A 13,364-nucleotide genomic window follows, 5' to 3' on the forward strand; every position below is an offset into this window, starting at 1 on the left:
GCAAGGAATTTAGGGATTTCACCATCTACGGTCCGTAATATCATCAAAGGGTTCAGAGAATCTGGAGAAATCACTGCACGTAAGCAGCTAAGCCCGTGACCTTCGACCCCTCAGGCTGTACTGCATCAACAAGCGACATTAGTGTGTAAAGGATATCACCACATGGGCTCAGGAACACTTCAGAAACCCACTGTCAGTAACTACAGTTGGTCGTTACATCTGTAAGTGCAAGTTAAAACTCTCCTATGCAAGGCAAAAACCGTTTATCAACAACACCCAGAAACGCTGTCGGCTTCGCTGGGCCTGAGCTCATCTAAGATGGACTGATACAAAGTGGAAAAGTGTTCTGTAGTCTGACGAGTCCACATTTCAAATTGTTTATGGAAACTGTGGACGTCGTGTCCTCCGGACCAAAGAGGAAAAGAACCATCCGGATTGTTATAGGCGCAAAGTAGAAAAGCCAGCATCTGTGATGGTATGGGGGTGTATTAGTGCCCAAGACATGTGTAACTTACACATCTGTGAAGGCGACATTAATGCTGAAAGGTACATACAGGTTTTGGAGCAACATATGTCAATAAAGTACTGTCTATCTATCTATCTATATGTTGCCATCCAAGCAATGTTACCATGGACGCCCCTGCTTATTTCAGCAAGCCACATGTTACATCAACGTGGCTTCATAGTAAAAGAGTGCGGGTACTAGACTGGCCTGCCTGTAGTCCAGACCTGTCTCCCATTGAAAATGTGTGGCGCATTATGAAGCCTAAAATACCACAACGGAGACCCCTGGACTGTTGAACAACTTAAGATGTACATCAAGCAAGAATGGGAAAGAATTCCACCTCAAAAGCTTAAAAAATGTGTCTCCTCAGTTCCCAAACGTTTACTGAGTGTTGTTAAAAGGAAAGGCCATGTAACACAGTGGTGAACGTGCCCTTTCCCAACTACTTTGGCACGTGTTGCAGCCATGAAATTCTAAGTTAATTATTATTTGCAACAAAAAAAAAAAAGTTTATGAGTTTGAACATCAAATATCTTGTCTTTGTAGTGTATTCAATTGAATATGGGTTGAAAAGGATTTGCAAATCACTGTATTCCGTTTATATTTACATCTAACACAATTTCCCAACTCATATGGAAATGGGGTTTGTATAAATATGTATAACATACACTACCGTTCAAAAGTTTGGGGTCACCCAAACAATTTTGTGGAATAGCCTTCATTTCTAAGAACAAGAATAGACTGTCGAGTTTCAGATGAAAGTTCTCTTTTTCTGGCCATTTTGAGCGTTTAATTGACCCCACAAAAGTGATGCTCCAGAAACTCAATCGGCTCAAAGGAAGGTCCGTTTTCTAGCTTCTGTAACGAGCTAAACTGTTTTCAGATGTGTGAACATGATTGCACAAGGGTTTTCTAATCATCAATTAGCCTTCTGAGCAAACACATTGTACCATTAGAACACTGGAGTGATAGTTGCTGGAAATGGGCCTCTATACACCTATGTAGATATTGCACCAAAAACCAGACATTTGCAGCTAGAATAGTCATTTACCACATTAGCAATGTATAGAGTGTATTTCTTTAAAGTTAAGACTAGTTTAAAGTTATCTTCATTGAAAAGTACAGTGCTTTTCCTTCAAAAATAAGGACATTTCAATGTGACCCCAAACTTTTGAACGGTAGTGTATATATATATATATATACAGTATATATATATATATATATATATATATATATATATATATATATATATATATATATATATATATATATATCAGTGGCGTGCGGTGAGGTTAATGTCTGGTGAGGCACGACTGCATCATCACAGTCAGATTTACAAACATATGAACCTGCAGTGCAGGTGTACCTAATGTTGTGTCCCTGCGGTCGTTCGCGGCTCCTGCAGCGCGAGCATTGTTGTTTTTGGACTTTTTGGCTTCTTGTTAAGTGACTTTTTTTGGGTGGATTCGGTCTTGCACGTGGAGGGTTTGGGTGTGGGCTTTGGTTGGTGTGGCCGCGGCGCTCCCGTCGGGGGTGCATTCTGCGGCGGAGGTGCTTGGCACCAGGAGGCGGGGTTATGAGACGAGTCTCACACAGTGTGTCTTCGCAGCAGATTTCTGAATGCTCAGCACTTTACACACATACAGTTGTTGACAAATTACACTGTACATTATATACCTCAGCTAACTAAACTATGGAAATGTATAATATAATTCATATAGCAATACGGTCTCACTGCACAGCAGGCCAGCAGTTAGCCGAGTCATTGTGCACAATCCATGTTGAGGCACAAATCAGTGACGTGCCTCAACTGGCTGCTGATCACCGCACCGTCTCTTCTCAGTATTTGAACGGCAAATGTGAAAATAAAAATAAAAATAATCTAAAACTGGTGAAGTTAAATGGAAAATAACTTTAGTATAATCACTGGATACATATAACAATTTAATATTTTTTTTTCTTTTTACTTTTTTTTTTCTTTCCATGATGGCAGGTGAGGCCGTGCCTCCCCTGCCTCTAGTGACTGCACGCCACTGATATATATATATATATCAGTGGCGGGCCGTGCGTTTCCCACCTAGGCCTTGAGTGATGTCCGACTTTACTGATTACCTCTCAAAATACCATAATGTATGTCACCACATGACCATTATTATTTGCAAAAACAAAAATTAAGTTTATGAGTTTGAACATCCAATATCTTGTCTTTGTAGCATATTCAACTGAATATGGGTTGAAAATTATTTGCAAATGATTGTATTCCGTTTATATTTACATCTAACACAATTTCCCAACTCATATGGAAACGGGGTTTGTACAATAAATAAAGGTAACGGTTGTAGACAACAGCAATGAATCCCACCGGGCATTCTCATACTGTTTATTATAGTGGACATACAGTATAAAAGGTCAACAAAAGATCAGCTTGAAGACCCTTTTTTACCAGTGATTTTACTTCTAGGAGCGAAATTAGTTCATTGTGGCAGTGTTGCCTATCCATCATTTTGAACCACAAGATGTGTAGGAGGTGAACGACCCACCAAAGTGGTTCCTTTGGGATCTGATCCATTGTTCTTCTGCACTATTGATCAATGTGACCTTTAGTTTTTGCTAAAGCACGCAAATAAAGACTGTACCGCTTTACCCAAGCTACAGCTAACTAGCTAACAGCTGGAACGCGGCATATAAACACAAACTGTATGAACCAGCACCAGGCAAAATGTAGCCTTTCTATTAAAAACTACGGAGGATAATGCACCCTATGACCCATTATTGTCTCTCTCTCTTTCTCTATTTTTCTGGTTGATTACAAATGGCCTTGACCTATTTTAAAGAAGGGACAAGATCCTCGTAATTCCTGAAATACTTCATCATCTGCTTCACGCGTCAATAGTTCAGGCTGGAATTGAGCAGGGAGTCGGCCGAATACAATAGCCCATCCGAGAGATGCGGTTATTTAAAGACGCCTGGGATCAAATCTGTCTTCAGTGCAGTCAAAGTGATTCATTTATAGGGGACATAAGTTATTACCGCCGGATTTCATCTAGTTTACACTACGGGTCCATGCCATTTTGCTCCAACAAGATAACCTTTTTAAGTTTTTGCTTAAAATGGAGGCTAAACCCCAGCAAGGGTTTCTGGATTTCTAACTAGCATGTTGGTCGTAGGGATGGGCGATAAAATGGCCTGAAATATATATCAAAATATATATTGCAGCTCCAGATATCATCATATATTATTTGGTATGTAAATTACAAAGGCTCTTAATTTGGCTGCTGAAGTATGCAGTTTCATATTGCGTCATTTCCAGTTGTATTATTTTGTTAAAGGCCTACCGAAATGATTTTTTAAAATTTAAACGGGGATAGCAGATCCATTCTATGTGTCATACTTGATCATTTCGCGATATTGCCATATTTTTGCTGAAAGGATTTAGTAGAGAACATCGACGATAAAGTTCGCAACTTTTGGTCGCTGATAAAAAAAAGCCTTGCCTGTACCGGAAGTAGCGTGACGTCGCAGGTTGAAGGGCTCCTCCCATTTCCCCATTGTTTACACTAGCAGCGAGAGCGATTCGGACCGAGAAAGCGACGATTACCCCATTAATTTGAGCGAGGATGAAAGATTCGTGGATGAGGAACGTCAGAGTGAAGGACTAGAGTGCAGTGCAGGACGTATTTTTTTTCCGCTCTGACCGTAACTTAGGTAAAAGGGCTCATTGGATTCCACACTTTCTCCTTTTTCTATTGTGGATCACGGATTTGTATTTTAAACCACCTCGGATAATATATCCTCTTGAAAATGAGAGTCGAGAACGCGAAATGGACATTCACAGTGACTTTTATCTCCACGACAATACATTGGTGAAGCACTTTAGCTACGGAGCTAACGTGATAGCATTGTGCTTAAATGCAGATAGAAACAAAAGAAATAAGCCCCTGACTGGAAGGATAGACAGAAAATCAACAATACTACTATCAGGAGACACTGAACCAAACACTGGACCTGTAACTACACGGTTAATGCTGTGCCGCCTGTCGAAGCCTAGCAATGCTGTTGCTAACGACGCCATTGAAGCTAACTTAGCTACGGGACCTCGTCAGAGCTATGATAAAAACATAAGCGCTTCACCTACGCCAGCCCTCATCTGCTCATAAATGATAAATAATGATAAATGGGTTATACTTGTATAGCGCTTTTCTACCTTCAAGGTACTCAAAGCGCTTTGACAGTATTTCCACATTCACACACTGATGGCGGGAGCTGCCATGCAAAGCGCTAACCAGCAGCCATCAGGAGCAAAGGGTGAAGTGTCTTGCCCAAGGACACAACGGACGTGACTAGGAAGGTAGAAGGTGGGGATTGAACCCCAGTAACCAGCAACACTCCGATTGCTGGCACAGCCACTCTACCAACTTCGCCACGCCGTCCCAACACCCGTGCTCACCTGCGTTCCAGCGATCGACGGAGCGACGAAGGACTTCACCCGATCATCGATGCGGTCGGCGGCTAGCGTCGGATAGCGCGTCTGCTATCCAAGTCAAAGTCCTCCTGGTTGTGTTGCTGCAGCCAGCCGCTAATACACCGATCCCACCTACAGCTTTTTTCTATGCTGTCTCCATTGTCCATTAAACAAATTGCAAAAGATTCACCAACACAGATGTCCAGAATACTGTGGAATTTTGCGATGAAAACAGAGCTGTTTGTATTGGGATACAATGTGTCCGAATACTTCCGTTTCAACCATCGATGTCACGCGCAAACGTCATCATACATAGACGTTTTCAAGCGGAAGTTTCGCAGGAAGTTTAAAATTGCACTTTATAAGTTAACCCGGCCGTATTGGCATGTGTTGCAATGTTAAGATTTCATCATTGATATGTAAACTATCAGACTGCGTGGTCGGTAGTAGTGGGTTTCAGTAGGCCTTTAAAATGATCATCAATCTACTTGCTAATTTACTGTAAATATCTGGTTACTTTCTGTTTTAACATGGACCTATCAAAACTTCGGTTCAAATGCAATAAGCACTTAATCTTCTGATGTTTGGCTACTTCAAATTTGGAGGCAAGAATTGCTGATTATAAGTGGTTTTGCACTGTGGAGGGATGTTAGCCACTAGCTCGCTTGCGAGAATTCTACAATGGTTGAGGTCGCGTTTGTTTGTAAAAAAAAATACAAATAAAAAAAATAAAAAGATAGAATATGTCATCAAGATGCATTATCACGATATAACTACAGTATTAAAAGTTATATTGTCGGGTAAATCTATATTATATATATTGTATATATTGCACAACCCTAGTTGGTAGGTGAATTTATTATAAGACTCGTTCAAAAACACCAGTTAGGTCGTTGTTTGATCTATTCCAGCATGTTTCATCCAGGGAAATTGGCACTACAGCAGACCTCCACCAAGGCAAAACTAAAGTTAAACTAACAATTGCTTCCATATATTTACATTGCTTGTGCTTATTAGCTAGAAGGTTACTTCCTGGTTTGTGGGAAAAATACAAAATAAAAATATAATATAATATATCAGTATATGTTATATACTGTATATATAACATGTAAATATTGTATATATGTTATATTTTATATTGCTACTATGGTACATATTAGTCTCCTTTATACCTTCATTATCCTTTCCATCATTACCCTTTCGATCCTTTGTAACTGAGCTACTGTGTGGAACAATTTCCCTTGTGGATCAATAAAGTTTGTCTAAGTCTAAGTCTAGTTCAGGAAACTGGGAAATGGTATGTTTCAATGTTCCTCCTTGACTAGGGTTGCGCTATATACACAATACCAATTATATACATTTGGCAGATGATAGTAAGTAGGAATCCTTGCCTCTATGGTGGAAAATAAGCTGCATTTTGCAAGTATTATTATCATTGGTGGATGAGGAATATCTTAACATGCTACACGACAAACCATAGGAGGATATGCTAACCGCTAAACTAGAGCTCTTGAATTTTAACAGTGGGGTCGATACAAATATACAAATATTGACAGTCACGATACCAATTATAGAATCAGTCTATGGTCGATCCTACAGTAGTTATATCGATATTTTTTATTATGATAGAATATTTTGTTATCATTTACAAACTAAAGAAAAAGGTCAATGGACACAGGAGATCTTTAAGGGCAAAAACAAAAGCATTTAAATCGGACAGAATTGTAGGAAATATGTATAAAAAAAGAAAAAAAGACTTACACTATTACTTTGCCATTCTTTGTTTTAATTCAGATGAAAAATTAATAATTGAATGATCTTATCAGTATAAGTATTGGTATGACCAATACTGCCATTGTAACTACTTGGTATTGGATTGATACCCACATTTGTAGTACCGGCCAAAACTAATGTAAAGTATCCAAACAACAGAAGAAAACGTGCTTATTACATTTTAACAAAAGTGTAAAGTAATTAGAAACATACATCATATCATTACCAGACAAATTTGGAGCCTTTGTAACCAGTTTTGGCAATAGTTCTATTATTATTTATATGCCCAATAATATATTGTGATATATATAAAACAAGGTATGTGAACACCTTTTGAGAGAAAAAACAGGAAAATTGAGAAAAAAGAGGAACATTTCTATCAGCACAAAGTTCTGCAATGCAAACCCCAAAAGAAAATGTTGAAAATCAAGACTACATTTCCTGCAATTTGGTGCATTTCTACACTATATTTTAAATGTACATTTATTCTTATCTAACAACCTCTTATGGCTGTCTTTTTGACACTTGCATGTCCCATGTAATGTACCACACATTTTTTTTATTTTTTAGTAGATCATTTGCTTACATTATTATCATTTACAATGTAATGTAAAATTCTATAACATGCATGCAAAGAAGTCCGAAAACATTTCCCATTTGGCAACTCTATCCTGTAGCCACGCCCCCTTGGGTAATACTTTCGGTGTTGTGACCTTCTTGCTGGCTACTAATAAATACCCGAGAACTACAACTGGTACGGAACTAACAGTGTTCAGATTGTAATCAACCAAAACTGATTAGCAGCAAAGTGGACAACCATCAACGTTGTGGCCCGGAGAGCGAACTGAGGCGATAACAAGTAAGCCAGCAAGATGGTTAGCTAGCTAGCGAGCTAGTTTCGGTGCTCCTGATCATCTTTCCGTCCTGCGGTTCAGTGCGGCGTTTAAGCAAGAGAAACCGAGTACTTACGGCTGAGGCGAGTGTTGAACAAATTTTGCTTAGAACGTATTTATATTGATATTTCATTTTTTAAAAACGCAGAAGAGATAATTTGACCCAAACATGAGGGGGGTTATATATTTTCAAATATTTCTTATATATATTAGGGCTGCAACAACTAATCGATTATAAAAATAGTTGCCGATTAATTTAGTCATCGATTCGTTGGATCTATGCTATGCGCATGCGCAGAGGCAATTTATTTTTTATTTTTTAAAATATATATATATTTTTTTATAAACCTTAGAAACAATAATCAAAATAAGTATGGTGCCAGTATGCTGTTTTTTTTTCAATAAAATACTGGAAAGGATAGAAATGTAGTTTGTCTCTTTTATCCCAAAAAATACTGGAAAGGATAGAAATGTAGTTTGTCTCTTTTATCAGATTATTAATCGAAGTAATAATCGACAGATTAATCGATTATCAAATTAATCGTTAGTTGCAGCCCTAATATATATAAATATATAAATAATCCGTTCATGAATGAGTATATCCGTTCGGCCACCGTGTTCAATGGAGAAGTCTGATCTACAAACATACTTGCCAACCTTGAGACCTCCGAATTCGGGAGATGCTTCGGTGCTCCTGATCGTTAGAAACTAGATATTTTCAAGTATTTCTTATATATATATATATATATATATATACACACAATATATATATATATATATATATATATATATATACATATAAAAATAATCCGTTCATGAATGAGTATATCCGTTCGGCCACCGTGTTCAATGGAGAAGTCTGATCTACAAAATGTGCAGGCAGCATACCCCTTCCCCTTCGAACTGTCCTGGATGAACGGAAATTATTTTTTTCAATCATTTAGGAACTTGCAAGCGTACTTCTTCTTCTTACTCGTCGTCGCCATGTCTCTTCTTCATTCTTCTGCTTCGTCTCTGTTATGTTTTTGGACATTACTACTTGCCGTAGTTTTGAAGCAATGCATGATGGGAATCCGGATGTTGTGTGTCAGTGTATTAACGTGCCGGCTGGAATAAACACACGCTGAGAAATAGCTCCGTGCCTGCCTACTTTATGGGTTATGGATAAACCTGTGGATAACGGAGACATATATAATAGTCTCCTTTTCAGGTGAGAGAGGTCTTTAAGACACGCCCCCAATATTGTTGTCCGGGTGGAAATCGGGAGATTTTCGGGAGGGGCACTGAAATTCGGGAGTCTCCCGGGAAAATCGGGAGGGTTGGCAAGTATGGCTGTATCGCAATATACATTTTAGTCCATATCGCCCATCCCTATCCTCTTTGATTCCATACATCGCCATTCATTCCAACCTATTCTCAATGCATAAAACTGTATTATACTCCTCTGTAGTTGCTCTGCCGTTCCCTTATACGCAGGTTTCTACTTCGATAGCTCTTCAACTGGGTAGAGCGGGTGACGTGCAATTTCCTGCTGAAACACTTGGGGCGGTGTTGTCCGGAGAGTCAACCTTGACACTTGTTGACTACTCATTTGCTTGTAAGCTTTCTTCATTGCGAGCGAACAACGGTAGTTAAAGAGCGATGGAGAGTACTGAGAGTATCCCAGCTGCATTCGGGCGGAAGGCGGGGTACACCCTGGACAAGTCGCCACCTCATCGCAGGGCCAACACAGAAAGACAGACAACATTCACATTCACACTCTAGCAATTTAGTGTTACCAATCAAACTATGCAAATATTGATTCAAAATCGGTGAAGGCGTTCGCTAAAATGGGCTGCAGGGAATAATGATATGCAAGATAACCAACTGTTAGATCTAATCTCATGTGCAGTACATCATGTTCAAGGACATAATGTGAATGCACACAACGGACGTGGCTAGGAACCCTCAAGTTGCTGCACGGCCGCTCTACCAACCGAGCTACTAACAAGCGCACACATTCTTCCCAAGTCAACTTTCAGTTTTGATCCCCGGCAAGGCGTAGCAACTTAGGTGGACACAAGCATGGAAGGAGGGCGACCATTTTAGAGAAGAGTCTGAGCTTTAGACCGTTCGGTCTCATCTCCAACGCTGGTATTGCTATTAGAGATGTCCGATAATGGCTTTTTTGCCGATATCCGATATTCCGATATTGTCCAACTCTTAATTACCGATTCCGATATCAACCGATACCGATATATACATTCGTGGAATTAACACATTATGCCTAATTTTGTTGTGATGCCCCGCTGGATGCATTAAACAATGTAACAAGGTTTTCCAAAATTAATCAACTCAAGTTATGGAAAAAAATGCCAACATGGCACTGCCATATTTATTATTGAAGTCACAAAATGCATTATTTTTTTAACATGCCTCAAAACAGCAGCTTGGAATTTGGGACATGTTCTCCCTGAGAGAGCATGAGGAGGTTGAGGTGGGCGGGGTTGGGGGGGCGGGGTTGAGGTGGGGGGGTGGTAGGAGGTAGCGGGGGGTGTATATTGTAGCGTCCCGGAAGAGTTAGTGCTGCAAGGGGTTCTGGGTATTTGTTCTGTTGTGTTTATGTTGTGTTACGGTGCGGATGTTCTCCCGAAATGTGTTTGTCGTTCTTGTTTGGTGTGGGTTCACAGTGTGGCGCATATTTGTAACAGTGTTAAAGTTGTTTATACGGCACCTTCAGTGTGACCAGTATGGCTGTTGACCAAGTATGCTTGCATTCACTTGTGTGTGTGAAAAGCCGTAGATATTATGTGACTGGGCCGGCACGCAAAGGCAGTGCCTTTAAGGTTTATTGGCGATCTGTACTTCTCCCTGCGTCCGTGTACACAGCGGCGTTTTAAAAAGTCATGAATTTTACTTTTTGAAACTGATACCGATAATTTTGAAACCGATACCGATAATTTCCGATATTACATTTTAAAGCATTTATCGGCCGATAATATCGGCAGTTCGATATTATCAGACATCTCTAATTGCTATTGATTGTACTTACTTCGTTTTTGTAGAATACCTTTTTAAACTTCAATTCCAGTCACCTCTCCTTAATTTAGCCAGCCTTAGAAATAAAGAATCTGCGACACTTCCCTGAAAAAGGGAGGTTCCCAATATGTACAACCGTAGCTTTTACGGTTAGTGTCAACAACACGCGAGCGTACGAGGACGCCTTGACGAGATAGCATAATGCAGGTTACTGGGTAGCTAGTAAGTGAAGCAAAACAGAAACTCACAAAGTTTCAATGCCGTTTAAGCTATATTGCTAGTTTAGATGAGCATACTTGCCAACTCTCCCGATTTTCCCGGGAGACTCACGAATTTCAGTGCCCCTCCCAAAAATCTCCCGATTTCCACCCAGACAACAATATTGAGGGCCTGCCTTTAGCGTCCTCTACAACCTGTCGTCACATCCGCTTTTCCTCCATACAAACAGCGTGCCGGCCCAGTCACATATTATATGCGGCTGTTAATCACACATAAGTGACTGCAAGACATACTTCATCAACAGCCATACAGGTCACACTGAGGGTGCCCGTGTAAACAACTTTAACACTGTTACAAATATGCGCCACACTGTGAAGCCACACCAAACAAGAATGACAAACACATTTCGGGAGAACATCCGCACCGTAACACAACATAAACACAACAGAACAAATACCCAGAACACCTTGCAGCACTAACTCTTCCGGGACGCTACAATATACATCCCCGCTACCACCAAACCCCGCCCCCCCCACCCCCATCTCCAGAATTCGGAGGTCTCAAGGTTGGCAAGTACAGTATGTAGATGAGTTAACCTAATCTAAAAGTGTAGGCACAATTGGTGTCAAATCATCCTAGTAGCTAACTGACTGAAACATGATTAAAGTTTACCCCGTTTTTGTTTTGTCAAACTAAAAATATTAATTTGAATTGGTCTAGCTGCATTATCCTGATACCTAACTAACTACAACCAGCAATCAATACATAACTGGTGCGTTGAGCTTGGCGGAGGTCCTTCCATCCATTTTCTACCGCTTGTCCCGTTCGGGGTCGCGGGGGGTGCTGGAGCCTATCTCAGCTGCATTCGGGCAGAAGGTAGGGTACACCCTGGACAAGTCGCCACCTCATCGCAGGGCTAACACAGACAGACAACATTCACACACTAGGGCCAATTTAGTGTTGCCAATCAACCTATCTCCAGGTAGATGTCTTTGGAGGTTGGAGAGTACCCAAAGGGAACCCACGTAGTCACGGGAAGAACATGCAAACTCCACACAGAAATGCTGACAAATGGGCCGTCATTGAACAGCTTAAAAAAAGTGTCCACTTTCTTGACAAGGTGCAGCTCATTATTATTACCTTCATTATTCCGAGTGCTGGACCAGATGCCGGAGCGGGAAGTGTCTCCAGCTTGTCCCGGCGGGGATTCCAAAGGTCTGATTAGTGGGGAAGAAGAACAGTTTGTGAGGCCAAAGGGTAGAATCTTCTAAAGTGGGGATGTCATCTGCAGTGTATGTTGACATTATCATTATACAGTGTCAAGGACTTTCTAGGAACACTAAAGAAAAAAATGTATAGTACATCATAGTGAGAAAGTTTTTTGTGCATACAAACACAAAAGTACTGTACTATGAAGTGACAATACGACACAGTGTGGGGGGGCTTTCAATTCCGAGTCAAATGGAAAAAATTCAGAATAGAGGGACTTAAAAAGGACAGAGAAAAAAAAATCCTCAGTGCTATTTCCTCTGACAGGAAATTGTGTCTTTGATGTAAGCCAACACACTCATATGGCCACTTTACGGGAACTGTCCCTTTGCTCATTCAGTACTCAAAGTACTACTTTTAAAATCAACATATAAAGTCAAATCAGGTGATTCTCGTGTCTAATTAATATTCTAAATTCTAATGGGGCGATTCGCCAAATATTTTTGACCCTCAAAGGCCGCGGTACTCAGGCAAAATGCGAACAAGTCGACTCTTTCAAACGGCTCTTTAAAGTGAACGATGAAAACCGATTTCATCGTTCCGATTTCCCAGACATGTGCACACCCCCCACTGGGCTGGAAAAAGAGTCGGAGTGAAAGAAAACGTAGCCACATATTGTAAAGGTAAGCAATTGTACAGATAGGGTGTTACAACTGTGCATTTACAGTCCTAATTTGTATTCTAGTTTCATTCATATTTTTTTCACACATATAGACATACCATTCCTATTTGTTATTTATATATTTACTTGTGAGCCACTCAGTTTTTTAGATGAGGGAAAATTCCTTATGGAAAACTTACAATTAAAACATAAGCCCATTTAAACGATTATCAACGTTTCAGAATAATTCCCACCAAGTAGTATTTAATGATGGGTGATGTAATGTAAAATATTCTGATTAACATCTTATCTTATAAGTGCTATCAGTAATTGTTTCTTAATATAAACAAATTACTTGGAAGGGAATGCTTCCTGAAGATCCGGTGTTCTGAAAAAATTGTGCTTCTTCATTAAATAAATTGTGTAATCCAATAGTTGGCGACACAAAAATTTCTGAAAAATGTCTGAAATAGGTCCTGGAACAACATTTTGTGGTTTTTATAATTATTCAATAATAACCTTGTCAAAATACTTCTTGCTGACAAGCATCTTGTACCATACAGTATAGACAAACAACCAGCCATGCATTTTAGGTTAATCAAGGTTTATAGCGTTTTTGTTTTG

At 39.9% G+C, this 13,364-nt stretch overlaps 1 long non-coding RNA gene across 1 annotated transcript in view; it reads right to left on the reverse strand.

The window, feature by feature from the left end:
* Positions 1 to 13,364, reverse strand: part of LOC133650366 (uncharacterized) — a 35,273-nt gene that overhangs the window by 11,182 nt on the left and 10,727 nt on the right. Inside the window, exon 2 of the long non-coding RNA XR_009826227.1 lies at positions 12,011 to 12,087. This is a non-coding gene — a long non-coding RNA (uncharacterized LOC133650366). The remainder of the gene's footprint in view (positions 1 to 12,010; positions 12,088 to 13,364) is intronic.

This window comes from Entelurus aequoreus, linkage group LG05, assembly GCF_033978785.1.
Source record: "Entelurus aequoreus isolate RoL-2023_Sb linkage group LG05, RoL_Eaeq_v1.1, whole genome shotgun sequence".
Classification (NCBI taxonomy): Eukaryota; Metazoa; Chordata; class Actinopteri; order Syngnathiformes; family Syngnathidae; genus Entelurus; species Entelurus aequoreus.